Source organism: Eschrichtius robustus, chromosome 9 (genome assembly GCF_028021215.1).
Source record: "Eschrichtius robustus isolate mEscRob2 chromosome 9, mEscRob2.pri, whole genome shotgun sequence".
NCBI lineage: Eukaryota > Metazoa > Chordata > Mammalia > Artiodactyla > Eschrichtiidae > Eschrichtius > Eschrichtius robustus.
Window position 1 is genome coordinate 16611248 of NC_090832.1, and position 16974 is coordinate 16628221.

General features: G+C 35.6%; 1 protein-coding gene and 1 pseudogene across 4 annotated transcripts in view; one reads left to right on the forward strand and one right to left on the reverse strand.

The window, feature by feature from the left end:
- The window catches only part of TAB2 (TGF-beta activated kinase 1 (MAP3K7) binding protein 2), an 84474-nt gene that overhangs the window by 37403 nt on the left and 30097 nt on the right, over nt 1-16974 (reverse strand). Inside the window, exon 1 of one of the 4 annotated variants that reach the window (XM_068550983.1) lies at nt 8175-8195. The exons of the other annotated variants lie outside the window; for them this stretch is intronic. The gene's annotated coding sequence lies outside the window, so the exon portion shown is untranslated. Of the gene's footprint in view, nt 1-8174; nt 8196-16974 lie in introns of those variants that run through there. 4 annotated transcript variants of the gene reach the window in all.
- Nucleotides 3061-4357, forward strand: LOC137769095 (large ribosomal subunit protein eL30 pseudogene; annotated as a pseudogene).

Here is a 16974-nt window from a genome sequence, read left to right on the forward strand (position 1 = left end):
AAATCAAAACATTTGATATTTTGCCTTAATTTTCAGATATACTTAATCTTTAAATGTGTAATCAATTCATTCTCAGGGGCTTAGCAGCATTTTATTCCCTCTGTTTCTATAAAATCAGTATTTTAAAAATACTAATGCTTGGGCCCCAACCCCAGAGGTTCTGATTTAATTGGTTGGGAGCAGCATGAGTGTATGGATATTTAAAAGCTCCCCAAGTGATTCTAACGTATGGCCCAAGTTGAGAATTACCTAACTTATTTATATTCCTAATATTCCTAATGTAAACCGTGTTTAATCTTGAAAGCCTCTTTGGGATATAAATAGTATAAAGTATATTAAACCTAAATAACATACTAAAATATTTAAAATCATTCCATTTGCATAATAATTAAAATACATTTCATTTTAGTATAAATTTGACAATAAGACAATCTCTTTAAAACAAATTCCTTATCTGTAGTATTTCTCTTTTCCATAAGCTTAAATACAAGTCTGTAAACTCTATGAATATAGTAATTAGGTCTCTTTTGTCCATTATTACACACCTAGCGCTTTGTAGACAGTTTTCAGCATAACAGTAGATATTAAAACACTTTTGAGTAAATTTAGTTATGATAGGACTCCCGAATCCTCAACACAATAAAAGCTCATTGAGATATCATGTTTGGTAAAGACCCTCAAGCTTTTTATTATCATTTGGTTAATTTTTCCTTAATTCTTTTGTCTGTGTGACTTCAGCTTAGTTACATCTCATAGGTAAAAGCACTGCCAAACCAAGTTATTTGCATCACACATTTCTCAAATCTATTTCTAAAACACACACACACACACACACACACACACAATTTTTAGCACTCAATGTAGTGTTTCTAGAAATGGGTTGCAGGAGAAAAGGAAAGTACTGGAAATTAGTAAAGATATTTAAACACAACAATAAGGGGCAATAAACAGGCTACCGTACTGCTCATCTTGAGAAAGCCTCCTTGACTTCACTCCAGCTATCAGCTCATTTATCTGCCCATTCCCTCTTTTGGGCTGAACTCCTTGAAAGGGTGGTTTATACTTTGTCTTCATTTCCTTCCTCTTATCACTTTTAAATCTACCCCAGTCAGGTTTTCATAGTTTTTCTCCACTGAAACTACACTTATCAAAGCTGTCCTGGATCTTCAGGTTGTCAAACTTAACAGTCACTCCTCAGGCCTCATCTCACCAGACCTCTCTGTAGCTTATGAACTAGTCAACCACTCCCTCATTCTTTAAACAATTTCTTCACTTGGCTTCTGAGATTTATACTCTTCTGGATTTCCTCCTACCCACTAGCAGCTCCTTCTCAGTTTTCTTTGTCAGATCCTCTTCCCTTTCGGAACATCTAAATGTTGGGGAGTTATGGAGTTCAGATCCAGGGTTTCTTTTCAATTACACCTACATTCCTCTTCAAGGTAATCTCATCCAAACACAATACTTTAAAGAGAGGCTTTGCAAATCTGTATGTCCAACTCCAAGGGAGCTCTCTCTCCCTTAAGTTCCAGACTAATATAACCAGCTGCCTGCCTCACATATCCTTTTGGATATCTAAAATTCACTTCAAACTTACTATGTCCAAAATTGAACTCTCAATTTTCCCCCATCCAAACCAAATCTTTCCCAGTCTCTTTCACCTCCGTGAAAGAGAGATGGTACCACCAGTCATTCAGTTGGTCCTTCTCACATGCCATATCTAATCCATTATAAAATTTTGTTGGCTGTTATCTGCAAAAGAATATTCTGAATCTGACCACTTCTCCCCACCTCTATTACTGCTCTTGTCCAAGCCACCATCATAGTTCACCTAGACTACTACTGCGAAGGTCTCCTAACTGGTCTCCTCCCTGCCTTAACTCTTTGCTCTACCCCCACCTCCCACTCTTTTGAACAGAGTGATCTTTGTGAAAAGTAAATCAGAACAATCATTTCCCTGGCGCAAAATCCTACACAAGGCCCCTGGCTAACTACCACCCGTGGGACTTTGTCTCCTACCACCATCTTTATTCCCTCAGCTCCAAACTAAGTTCCCTCACACTGGTTACTTTCCAAAGAGAAGCCAATCTCATTCCTCCCTTAGGGCTTTTAGACTCGTTGCTCCTTCTGCCTGGAACACTTTTCACTCAGATACTTGCATGGCTCTCTCTCTTACTTCATTAACACCTCTGATCAAATGCCACTTCCTCAGAGACTGCTTCCTTGACCAATCTCTCTATCTAAAATAATGCCACACTTGTTTCCCTTCCCTCCCTATCACATCCTCATACCTTGCTTTTACTTCATAGCATTTATCAATATCTGACATACCTACCTACCCATTGCCTATCCCTAAAGCGTTAGCTCCACAGGATTAAGAACTTTGAAGTTCACTGCTGTATCCCCAGGATCTCAGTCAAAGATGTAACATTTGTTGGATGAACTAAAGGTTTTACTGGATGGTTTCTTCATATTTTTTGCTTCTAAAATGCATTTCAAATAATCTAGATTGGAAATTTATATACATAATTTGAGGGAGAGGCAAATAAATAAATTCTCAGTCTAATTCAGGACAACCTTTCTTATTTAAAAGTGGATGAATCATGAAAATAAATTTCAACTTATTCTATTGTTAAAACATATACAGAAATTTCTAAAGTTCTTTGAAAAACTCTTATCACACTTGCTTGCTTTTTTAATAAAGACTATCAAGTACACTAACAAGAAAATTGTTCAAATGTACAACTGTATTTTAGGGATTCCACTTCCTGTAATGCCTAAGCAGCTCCTACTGGACGAATTCTCTCATGAGCAACTTCTATAACTAGACAACATATAAAGATATTGAAGGCAGAAACAGCAAAGGGAGAGTGGTGGTGCTGGGGGTGGGGAGGTGAAGGAAGTCAGTACGTAGAAGAAGTGGACAGCACAGGGTGATTTTCCATTTTTTAAATGGCTTTTAGCCAAAGAGCAGGCCTCAGTTGGTTTGCTCAGCTAAAACCCAAACAAGTAAATCTGTAGTCTTACTCACTTAATGAACCAAAGGATAGGTCATGTTGTGGCATGACCACAACAGCTGAAAATCTAGCCAGTAAATCATAGAAAGGAGAGAAGCACCAAATTCTGTGTATAAATTCTGCACGTATCTCTGATCCCCAAACTACACATATGCGAGAGATTCCAAATGGCCAGGCTAAGGCTAAAATAACAGAACTGACATTTCAGTTTGAAGTTTGATTTCAGCCAAGTTAACTGCCTACTGAAACAAACAAGTAAGGAAGCAAACCACCAACAAAACATCAATACCCACTAGAGGAACACAGTAGACTCCAGAGTCTCTACAATGTGTCATTCACAATGTCCAAGTTATAAACTAAAATTATTACACATAAGAAAGAGGAAAAACTGACCCATTCTCAAGAGAAAGGCAACTAAGGGAGACCAAGCCCAAGATGACCCAGATGCTAGAATTAGCACATAAGGATTTTAAAGCAGCTATTTTAACTATGTTCAAGAATGTAAAGGCAAATATACTTGGATTTCTCAGCCAAAAAAAAAAAAAAGAAAAAAGAAACTATTAAAAAAATGCAAATTCAAGAAGTGAAAAATTTCTGAAATAAAAAAATTCACTGGCTAGATTTAACCACAGATCAGAAATGACAGAAGAAAGAGTCAGTGAACTTGAAGACAAAGCAATAGAAATCATTCTAACCTGAAGAGTGGAGGAAAAGAAGAATGGTTGAGGTAGGGAGACGAACAGACCCTCAGGGGCCTGTGAGAAAGAATCAATAACTCTAATATAATATACCTGTAAGTGGAAACCCAGAAGAAAAGGGGAGAGAGAATGGGGTAGAAAAAAGTATTTAATGAAACAGCGGCTAAAAATTTCCCCAAGTTAGTAAATGATATAAATTTACACATTAAGAAGATCTTGACTGGCTCCCCGGCCATCTTGGAGGTTGCTCTTGGTTGGGCGCCATCCTGCACCTAAGGCAGGAAGGTGGTGGTCATAAAGAAGACAAAAAAGTTGCCTAAGTCAATCAACTCTAGACTCCAGATCAACTCAAGATTCCAACTCCTTATGAAAAGTGGAAAGTACATGCTGGGGTACATGCAGACTCTGAAAATAAGACAAGGCAAAGTGAAACCTGTCATCCTCACCAACAACTGCTCAGGTTGAGGAAATCTGAAACAGAGTATTATGCCATGTTGGCCAAAACTGGTATCCATCTACAGTGGCAATAATGTTGAATTGGGCACAGCGTGTGGGAAATACCAAAGAATATGCACAATGGCTATCAATGATCCAGGTGATTCTGATATCATTAGAAGCATGCCAAAACAGATTGGTGAAAAGTAAATCATGCAAAATTTTTCTATAATAAAACTGGCCAGAGCCTGTTTTAAAAACAACAAACAAACAAAAAGATCTTGATCAAGAAGATCAGCAAACCCTCAACTGGAAAAGCCAAAGAAAACCACACAGCAGCCTAACAGTAGAAGTGCTGAAAATCAAAGAAAAAGAAAATCTTGAAAGGAGCCAAAGAAATGAAATATAGGGAAACAACAATTCAAATGAATGCCGACTTCTCATAAAAAACAGTGGAGTCCAGAAGATACTGAAATGACAAAATTTAAGTGCTGAAAGGGAAAATAAACAATCAACCCATATTCTGCATCCAGCAAAAGTAAACTTTAAGGACAAGGCAAGATAACTATTTTTAAATGTAGCCTTTGTGGGTGAGTGAATAAGTTTTACAACTAAACATATTACTGAAACAAACAGGTATTTATTTAATTATGAAAGGAAAACCAAGAAATACTTTACAACTTAATCTGGAAAATTATTTCTAATAATAAATAGAAATATATTTTCTATGGTTAAGATGCAAAATGACTGCTCTTCTGAGAAAATAAAGAAATCATACTTTATAGGTATGCTTCTAACAGTAGGTGCAAAATTTTGGCACCTAACCTGCCACCAGCTCAAATGATCTAGGAGGAATAATTTCTTAAGGATTCTAAATAGTAGCAGAGTATACACAGTACTACAAAACCCAACCGTAAATATACTGGCAAGATTTACAAAATGTGCCATGTTCTTTCCTTTCTTAGAGTATGTAAGCAATTTATTTCTGACCTCTCAATATTATGACAGTGCAGAGTACTAAGTATCGGTTAATGGCTCACTCAGACTTCATGTTATGATAATTATCAAGTCTTCATTTTCACTATTGTTTACCATTGTGAATTCTTCCAGGACTGTAAGAGTATAACACAAATAACGGTTTAACTGTACTCACAAGAAGAGACCACAGTCTTCAGATTAAAAAACAACGATAAAGCAAAGCAACAGGACTTATAGGTCTGATCAAAATTTGAGCATTTATGAGGTAACTGGATATTTAAAATTGGCCTATCATCATCATCCACAACCCACGAATTTAAGGAGTGCCTAGTATGCAGCAGATACCATGTTGGAGATACAAGTATTAGAGTCTATACCCTTGCTCTCCAGGTCACAGACATTCCTGGATTAAAGGCACATCAAAACAAGCTCATAATTTAGGTAACTATTTTAACTTGTCCACTATTTTATCTTCTGTCTGCCTCCTGCTACCAGATCTGCTGCCTGCTATCTCAGTCTACCTTGTTGCTGACACAGTAATCTTTTTCATCCCTTTCACATCATTCAAAAACAGACTGGAAGGGAGTACATGAGGAAAAACTATAGAGAGCAGCAGCAAGAAAAAGGTAGGGGCCACATCGTGAAGTGCCTTTTGGGCCATTAAAATTTGGAGGTTTTAGCTTCAGGGTAATGGGAAGCCACTGAAAGATTTAAGCTCAGAGGCAGGAAAGGTGACATGATCAAGAAATCCTGTATGTATGAAGAATGGCTATAGTACAGAGAAAAGGGGCAAAAGAATGTATGAGAAGACCAGTTAGAAAAATGCTGTAGTCAGCCATGAAAAGGTTAATAGCTTGTAACTGCAGAGATAGCAATGGACAGTGAGTAGAAGGAAAATCTTCAGGGATATTTAGGAAGTAAAATTTAATAGAACTTTGAGATGGATTAGATATTGGGGTAAAGAAGGAGGTATAAAGGTTGCTTTCTTATTTGCTCAGATGGTGGTCCCATCTATAAACTGGGGAACAACAGAAAAGGTCCAAGAAAACAAAGGGGTGGATTCTAAGTTTAGTTTTGAACATACTGAGTCTAGGGTACCTTTAAAACCTCAAAGCAGTGAAATCACAGAGGGAGTTGGGATATACGGACCTGGAGCTCAGAGGAGAGGTCTAGGCTGCAGATAAACATTTGAGAGGCATCTATGGTGCTGGCATTAACTAAAATCTGAGCATAGATGAGACAATCCTACCATATAATTTAAGAACACTCAAAGAAAAATATTCTTGGTTATACTATGTATAAAACATTATACAGTCATTATTAATTTTTTCCCTAAAGGCCAACATTTCTTCCAGCCCAAACACTAAACATTATATACAAAAATTGATTTTAAAATATCTTAACTTTTTGTTCTGGAACTATTTTAAGGACATACCCTATAATGAAAAATTAAATAAAAATTTAAAGAAGAAAACACGTACATAGTTTTTTAAAAGCCAAATAGTACTACAAAGTTTATCGAGAAACCAGCAATTTCCCTGTCTCATGCCTCTCCACTTTTATCCTATTCCATATTCCACTGTCAACACTGAGCTGTTTCTCCACATTCCTACAAAGATGATTATAGGGCTATTTCTTGATTTTTCAATTTTATACATTTTCTATGGATTTCCTACTGTGGAAAATGAAGAGTTAGCTTTATAACTTAGTTCCCATCCCAGAACATAACCATGCTTCTTCACTCCTATGTCCATCTGCCCAATACTTATTTCACAATTTTTTGCTTCAATCCATATTCAGTATTTATATTACTTTTTCCTGTAAATACTGTTAGCCTAGCCACCTAATCTATTATGAGGGGTGGATTATATCGCCAAGGTCCCTCCCCTACTAGCATTTTGGTAAGAAAAGTGTGTGTGTTGTTAATGAAAAAACTGTAGAATATTAACCATATGTGACCAGAAGCTGGCTTTCCATCAAGTCCGAGAAAACAGCAAAGGTCTCGCAATTCTAACCCCAGGAGAAATGGGGAGAGATGAGAGGGGAGGGGATAGGGGTAAACACTACTATTCTACTATTGAAATTATAGATTTAGATGAGATGTATTACTTTTAAACAAACCTTGATAAGAGATTAAAAAACAAACAAAACCCCCAAACTATGACTATACAAATATGTAAAAGATTAAAGTTGACTGCTCCTGTCCAGGAGGTACCATACAAAATAAATGATGGAGCAAAGCAAAATTCCCAGAGATCCAACTTTAAAAAAAAAAGGAGTGGACTTCCCTGGTGGTGCAGTGGTTAAGAATCCATCTGCCAATGCAGGGGATATGGGTTCGATCCCTGGTCCAGGAAGATCCCACATGCCACAGAGCAACTAAGCCTGTGCGCCACAACTACTGAGCCTGTGCTCTAGAGCCTGCGAGCCACAACTACTGAGCCCTCATGCCACAACTACTGAAACACGCGTGCCTAGAGCCTGTGCTCTGCAACAAGAGAAGCCACCGCAGTGAGAAGCCTGTGCACCACAACAAAGAGTAGCCCCCGCTCACCAAAACTAGAGAAAGCCCGCGCACAGCAACGAAGACCCAATGCAGCCATAAATAAATAAGTAAATAAATAAATAAATTTATAAAAAAATAAATTAAAAAGAAGGAGTAACTGGTAATGTATCTTATATAAACTACTTAGATTTACGTAATTTAAACTTGACAAAGTGTTGGCCTTTATTATTAAAGTCTTATTAAAAAAAGAAATCAATGAATAAATTAAATGTAACTCTCAGATAAGCTTAAAACTTTCCTAAGCAGTAGAATTTCAAGAAACAATACTCTACTTTAACCATCTGTTTCTAAAATTTTCTGGCGAAAGAACATATTAATAATTAAAAACAGAAATAACACTGCTAAATATTTCACCCTCAATTTCTACATTAGTGGGCATTGTTTCATTTAATAAGATGAGACAATTAAATGGCTGGTTAAGTATAAATTCTAGGATTCTATAATCTGTGCTCATTTATTTATGAAATTTAATCTGTCACTTACTTGCAGTGTCTTCTTGGGCAAATCATTAAACTCCTCTGTCTCAGTTTCTTCACCTACAAGATGGTGATGACAGAGTAGCTACCTCACATGATTTTGAGAACTAAATGAGTAATACACATAAGATAATAAAAAGGAACACAGAGCAAGCAAACAAGTAAATAAAATAGCTTACGTAAATGGTAGCCATTAACACTATCATTTCTTCCTTGTAAAATGAAGGAAACTCCAAGAATTTACAGGGTTAGTGATAACACAGTGAAAATTAATGGTATTACACTTGCCTCGCCTGTAGCAGAAATTACAAACACTAGTAGTAATAATTATTTATTCTAAGTATCATGAATTTCCACAAAGTACAAAGGAACAAAACCTTAGCAAACACAGCTGCAGGCCACTCTGGCTGCAGAATACTGAAGGAGTTGACTGAGCCTTTGAGGCCTTCCTTTCCCATGTATATGGGACAAATAATTTGTTTTAATTGGGTAACTCAGATAAAGCTACCTGAAAACCAAATATTAGGTTGCATATAAGTGCCAGATAAGTGATATAAACTGTGCTATAGGTGTTTAAAGGGCTCTCTGGGCTGAGGGAGGGTGTGGGAGGGTCTTGAATCATGGGTACTTAAATAAGAAGGTTAAAGTATGAAGCAAGGCAACCAAATACTGGGCAGGTTCTGGAGACAATGAGTCAGTCACCTGTCTGGCTAAAAGAAGGAGGGACAGGAGGAAAGGGAATTATGAAGAAGGAGTTTGGGGTGGTGAGTATCTACAAGAGAAGACGAGAAAGGCCAATGAAGGCTGCAAGTGTACAGTGGCCTTTATTATAGAAGATCTTGAGTTAACACTAACGGTTTAGTATTATTATGTAAACTGGTATACATACTTTATCTTTGCCCAGTTTGTACATGGTTGAGTTTTGCTGGAACAAATTTAATTATTATAACAAAAAATATATAGTTCATGCTGAAATATCACAGAGAAATAGGATGAAATATATAAAACTAAAATTCACTTCTCAACTGCACTGGGATTCTCCTTTAGCTTACGGACAAGAAGGAGGTCTTTCCACTTTAACCATATATACCATCCTAAAATTTAACTCTGATTTCCATAGTGACTTCCAGAAATGATATTTTTTTCTATAAACAATGGAATCTTGAGTTGGATAGAACTCTAGGAAATTGTCTTGTAAAAGTATATATATTTAAGAGGTTAGAGAAAAGCCTTGCTGCCCAGTAGACTCTTTTTACCAGACTTCCTCTTCCATTCATCTATCCAATTTTACCTCTTAAAACTAACCCTTGACAACAAACAGAAATTTTTACACAAGTAATGTTAGTTTCAAAGTGGAGAGACTACCTTGTTCACTGCTGCTGTACCCTGAATACTTAGAAAGTGTAAGGCAAGTAGTAGATGTTCAAAAAATATTGTTGCAATAAATCTCTAAATACAGATCAGAATACATCTAGATTAAAGACTACTATAAAAAATGGTAGCTATCCCTCCAAACTAAAAGTGTTTGCCTTACCCTCGGCTATGTCAGTGCTGCTGTAATACTTGTTTTGAAACTGTAAATTTGTTTCAATGCAATTGATATGTTAGGGAACAATTTGAACACTAAATGAATTTTGCTGTGATTTCATCTGCCAGAAACACTAGGTGAATGCAGAAAACCATACTCAGCTGAAACAAGCTGCATGTGAATACACAAAATGTGAATGTGAACACACCTCAAACATCTGCCAGCTACCTTAGCTCACTGCATCTTCGTGGAATCAGTCACACCCATCCACAACTTGTGTTCAACTTCCCTTGTGATTTCAGAAAACCCTTCTTCAACCACTTCACAATAACAAGTTTCCACAACTATGTGGAAACTTCTTTTACAAGGCAAACTTCAGGAGGGTTTAAAAAGCAAAGTACAATATTTATTTGTATAAATATTGTACAAGTATTTACATATTTCTTAGCCATTTAACATGTGTAAAACTACACTATCATGTTTTTTAAGGTTCCTGTCTTTCTAAATGTTCACTGATGACATTCTGAGTGTTGTACCCCAATTCCATGTTTCCTGTAAGTCTTGTAGGGTTTTGTTTTTTTATTTTTTGACTGTATTATTTTCCATAGTATGGTGTTTTTTAGGAACACATATGTCAAATTGTAACAGAACTGTTTGTACTGCAAAGCCCCTGACCTCAACAACGGTTACTCAATTCCCCAGGATGTCTAATTGGAAGGTAGAATGTTTCAACTTAACATATTTGGTTGTCAATATGATGTTAACAGTTTCTTATTACTAACTTTAACTTGTGTCTCTCTGTGGACTGGCTGACAGGATCAGACTGTGCAGTGAGTTAGCTATAACTTTTTTAAAGTTAAAGCAAGTTTTGAAACTTTTTGGCCTCAATGAAGATTTCAGAATTCAACTTAAAAAAAAAAAAATATTACCTTCCTAATTACATACACTATTTTAAATACCTTTTTCATTATTGGTGTAGTATGTAAGTATCTCATCAAATGCCAAGTAGGTAATAGTTGATGCACTTCACATCTGATTAACTTTAAAAGAATTTACAAATGTCATTAATTGAATATGAAAAATCTCAAAATTAATTTTAACAGCAAATTTTTAGAACTGTATTTCTTGGAGCATGATGTTACATCTTTATTAAGGCAAAGCAAACTTGCTGCCCCCCCAAATTCTATAATATCAAATTATTTTCCTAAGATTTAAAATGTAAGAATTATAGCTATGGCAATTAAAAATCTAAAATTCAAATACTATCATCATTTACAATTAAAAACAGGATAAGTATAATTCACCTGTAGCATAAACTGTAGCATAAAACAGCTGTAATACTGAATCATTTTACATAGATATTTGCAAAAATAAAATAACAGAAACACACCAAGTTAGTCACCTAAATGCTACTTACTTTAAGTTACCTATCATGTTGAGATTTAGTGTTAGTTAAAAGCTTAAAGGGAACAAAGGATTATGTTACCAGAAAATGTATTTCTCAATTTTATAAGCCTACAGTAATTTATTTTCTAAAGAAAAACAGTAAATATTAATAACTGAAGTAACATAATGATCCACATTACCTCCTCTTAAAAAAATACTTCCCAAATTTCTCATTTAATACACTGCCTCAAGTTCACTGAACGTTGACCATTTCTTATGGTTAAAAGGCTTACCAGTTATAAGTTCCTCTAAAAGGAATGTACAAGTCAGCCACACTTGGCAATTTATGTATTGTGGTTTTGTGGTGAGTGCTACCATTTTCTAAGGATCAAGAAAAGTGCAATAAATCTAAGGCAGAATGGTTATAATCCATCAAAACATATTATATAACTAACTACCTTGTGTGTATTTTCCAATTCATACCCCATTATTATCTTTCAATACATTAGGGCTTTAAGATGGAAACAAAGTTACTTCTGAGTGTGCCCCTTTTAATGTAACTTTTGGCTAATGCATCCTGTATGCAAATATCTTTAAAAGAAAACATGATATAAATATGTGATATGATAATAAGCTCCTATTTATGGGTAAAAGGGAAAAAAAGAGGAGAAAAGGAAATGAAAGCACTGGAAAGAACCAGTTTACATCTTACATCAACCATAAACATTTGGAATGAACTAACAGTCTCAGTGATATGTGAAAATTATAATAATTTGGTTAAAATATTAATCTAGAATGGCATTTTAAGATGAAGATTCAGAGAAAGTTATAAGAAGTTTCACCAACTGATCTCCATGCAGTTTCAACCCCTTCCTAGACCCCTGTTTTTTCTGTTCATCTCATCTAACTTTGCCCATCTTCTTTCTACTGTCATGGCCCTTAGCTGACTTCTCCCCAGCATAGACTGCTGGCCAGATGCTAGGTATGTGTGTGTGTTATGGCACTGAGAGTGTGATGATTAACTTCATGAGTTAGACACAGTATAAATGCACAGTTATTCTCGATCTCCAAAACCTTTAATAACTAACAAATAGTTAAATCAGTAATTTAAAAATCATATACATACACTTCATTGGTAATTGACAACTGTGGTGAATCATGAGACTGCTAAGCCTGCTAATGGAGAAAATACATAAGGATCTATGTGCAAAGGAAAACATTTAAATGAAAGATTTTATTACTATAACAGTATTCAGAATCTTCAAAAGAAATTATAGTGTATTTAAAATGAGTAGTTAAAACAGTGAAACAATATTAAATTGAATCAACTCTCTAAAATAAAATAATTTTGTTTTTTGTTATGTGCCAGTCTTTCAAATCTAACACTACAAAACTGTTGAAAAGTTGGCTATTAATCTTGTTATAGTTATGGGGAATGAATTTTATATTAGATGGTCAAGAATAATCTCAAAACTGTACAGAAACTTCTATCTCAGCAGATTTATTACATATAAATCTATTTCACAATTCTCCAATTATAGATACCCTTAGAGAATACTCAATATTTTTAATTGTATAAAATAGCTGAATAAAGAACCAGAAATCTCATTATACCATACTTATCCATAAATCTAGAGACTTCCATAATAAGAAATATGAACTGCAAAAATATATGAAAGTGATCATCTACTTAACATTTTGATTTATGAAATGACACGTTTTCTAATGTATTATTGTTATATATTATACTTGCATATGTACTATATAGTATACATATTTTGCTTACTCAATAAACATTTGTTGAGTGTCTACTACTCACTCTATATGATAATGGGTGCTGAAAATATTAAAATTAATAGAAGCACAGTTGCCTCCATTCAAGAAATTTACATTTTAGTAGGGGAAGACAATACATCAACAAGTAAATATAATAACTGAATTGTAACTGAGTTGTGCTGCAGTATACATGGGAAACAAAGAAGGGACCCATCAAATCTGAGGGAAGTGGAGGATTTAAGGCAACGATTAATTAAAGAAGGCAACACCGAGACAGCGGAAGCAAGAAGAACTACAATCCTGCAGCCCGTGGAACAAAAACCACATTCACAGAAAGATGGACAAGATGAAAAGGCAGAGGGCTATGTACCAGATGAAGGAACAAGATGAAACCCCATAAAAACAACTAAATGAAGGGAAGATAGGCAACCTTCCAGAAAAAGAATTCAGAATAATGATAGTGAAGATGATCCAGGACCTCGGAAAAAGAATGGAGGCAAAGATCGAGAAGATGCAAGAAATGTTTAACAAAGACCTAGAAGGATTAAAGAACAAACACCTAGAAGAATTAAAGAACAAACAAACAGAGATAAACAATACAATAACTGAAATGAAAAATACACTAGAAGGAACCAATAGCAGAATAACTGAGGCAGAAGAATGGATAAGTGACCTGGAAGACAGAATGGTGGAATTAACTGCCGCGGAACAGAATAAAGAAAAAGGAATGAAAAGAAATGAAGACAGCCTAAGAGACCTCTGGGACAACATTAAACGCAACAACATTCACATTATAGGGGTCCCAGAAGGGGAAGAGAGAGAGAAAGGACCTGAGAAAATATTTGAACAGATTATAGTCGAAAAATTCCCTAACATGGGAAAGGAAATAGCCACCCAAGTCCAGGAAGCGCAGAGAGTCCCAGGCAGGATAAACCCAAGGAGAAACACGCTGAGACACAGAGCAATCAAATTGACAAAAATTAAAGACAAAGAAAAATTATTGAAAGCAACAAGGGAAAAACGACAAATAACATACAAGGGAACTCCCATAAGGTTAACAGCTGATTCCTCAGCAGAAACTCCACAAGCCAGAAGGGAGTGGCATGATATATTTAAAGTGATGAAAGGGAAGAACCTACAACCAAGATTACTCTACCCGGCAAGGATCTCATTCAGATTCGATGGAGAAATCAAAAGCTTTACAGACAAGCAAAAGCTAAGAGAATTCAGCACCACCAAACCAGCTCTACAACAAATGCGAAAGGAACTTCTCTAAGTGGGAAACACAAGAGAAGTACAGGACCTACAAAAACAAACCCATAACAATTAAGAAAATGGTAATAGGAACATACATATCAATAATTACCTTAAACGTGAATGGATTAAATGCTCCAACCAAAAGACACAGGCTTGCTGAATGGATACAAAAACAAGACCCATATATATGCTGTCTACAAGAGAACCACTTCAGACCTAGGGACATATACAGACTGAAAGTGAGGGGATGGAAAAAGATATTCCATGCAAATGGAAATCAAAAGAAAGCTGGAATAGCAATACTCACAGCAGATAAAATAGACTTTAAAATAAAGAATGTTACAAGAGACAAGGAAGGACAATACATAATGATCAAGGGATCCATCCAAAAAGAAGATATAACAATTGTAAATATATAAGCATCCAACATAGGAGCACCTCAATACATAAGGCAACTGCTAACAGCTATGAAAGAGGAAATTGACAGTAACACAATAATAGTGGGGGACTTTAACACCTCATTTACACCAATGGGCAGATCATCCAAACGGAAAATTAATAAGGAAACACAAGCTTTCAATGACACAATAGATTAGCTAGATTTAATTGACATTTATAGGACATTCCATCCAAAAACAGCAGATTACACTTTCTTCTCAAGTGCACAAGGAACATTCTCCAGGATAGAGCACGTCTTGGGTCACAGATCAAACCTCAGTAAATTTAAGAAAGTTGAAATCATATCAAGCATCTTTTCTGACCACAATGCTATGAGATTAGAAATCAATCACAGGGAAAAAAAAAAACGGAAAAAACATAAACACATGGAGGCTAAACAATATGTTATTAAATAACTAAGAAATCACTGAAGAAATCAAAGAGGAAATCAAAAAATACCTAGAGACAAATGACAACAAAAACGCGATGATCCAAAAACCTATGGGATGCAGCAAAAGCAGTTCTAAGAGGGAAGTTTATAGCTATACAAGCCTACCTCAAGAAACAAGAAAAATCTCAAATAAACAACCTAACCTTACACCTAAAGGAACTCCAGAAAGAAGAACAAACAAAACCCAAAGTTAGCAGAAGGAAAGAAATCATAAAATTCAGAGCAGAAATAAATGAAATAGAAACAAAGAAAATAATAGCAAAGATCAAGAAAACGAAAAGCTGGTTCTTTGAGAAGATAAACAAAATTGATAAACCAATAGCCAGACTCATCAAGAAAAAGAGGGAGAGGACTCAAATCAATAGAATCAGAAACGAAACAGGACAAGTAACAACTGACACTGCAGAAACACAAAGGATCATGAGAGATTACTACAAGCAACTCTATGCCAATAAAATGGACAACCTGGAAGAAATGGACAAATTCTTAGAAAAGCACAACCTTCCAAGACTGAACCAGGAAGAAACAGAAAATATAAACAGACCAATCACAGGCACCGAAATTGAGACTGTGATTAAAAATCTTCCAACAAACAAACGTCCAGGACCAGATGGCTTCACAGGCGAATTCAAATCAAACATTTAGAGAAGAGCTAACACCTATCCTTCTCAAACTCTTCCAAAATAGAGCAGAGGGAGGAACACTCCCAAACTCATTCTATGAGGCCACCATCACCCTGATACCAAAACCAGACAAAGATACTACAAAAAAAGAAAATTACAGACCAGTATCACTGATGAATATAGATGCAAAAATCCTCAACAAAATACTAGCAAACAGAATCCAACAACACATTAAAAGGATCATACACCATGATCAAGTGGGATTTATCCTAGGGACGCAAGGATTCTTCAATATACACAAATCAATCAATGTGATACACCATATTAACAAACTGAAGAATAAAAACCATATGATCATCTCAATAGATGCAGAAAAAGCTTTTGACAAAATTCAACACCCACTTATGACAAAAACTCTCCAGAAAGTGGGCATAGAGGGAACCTACCTCAACATAATAAAGGCCATATACGACAAACCCACAGCAAACATCATTCTCAATGGTGAAAAACTGAAAGCATTTCCTCTAAGTCAGGAACACGACAAGGATGTCCACTGTCACCACTATTATTCAACATAGTTTTGGAAGTCCTAGCCACGGCAATCAGAGAAGAAAGCGAAATAAAAGGAATACAAATTGGAAAACAAGAAGTAAAACTGTCACTGTTTGCAGATGACGTGATACTATACACAGAGAATCCTAAATATGCAACCAGAAAACTACTAGAGCTAAACAATGAATTTGGTAAAGTTGCAGGATACAAAATTAATGCACAGAAATCTCTTGCATTCCTACACACAAATGATGAAAAACCTGAAAGAGAAATTAAGGAAACACTCCCATTTACCATTGCAACAAAAAGAATAAAATAACTAGGAATAAACCTACCTAAGGAGACAAAAGACCTGTATGCAGAAAACTATAAGACATTGCTGAAAGAAATTAAAGATGATACAAACAGATGGAGAGATATACCATGTTCATGCACTGGAAGAATCAACATTGTGAAAATGACTATACTACCCAAAGCAATCTACAGATTCAATGCAATCCCTATAAATTACCAATGGCATTTTTTACGGTACTAGAACAAAAAATCTTAAAATTTGTATGGAGACACAAAAGACACTGAATAGCCAAAGCAGTCTTGAGGGAAAAAAATGGAGCTGGAGGAATCTGACTCCCTGACTTCAGACTATACTACAAAGCTACAGTAATCAAGACAATATGGTAGTGGCACAAAAACAGAAATACAGATCAATGGAACAGGATAGAAAGCCCAGAGATAAACCCACGCACCTATGGTCAATTAATCTATGACAAAGGAGGCAAGGATATACAATGGAGAA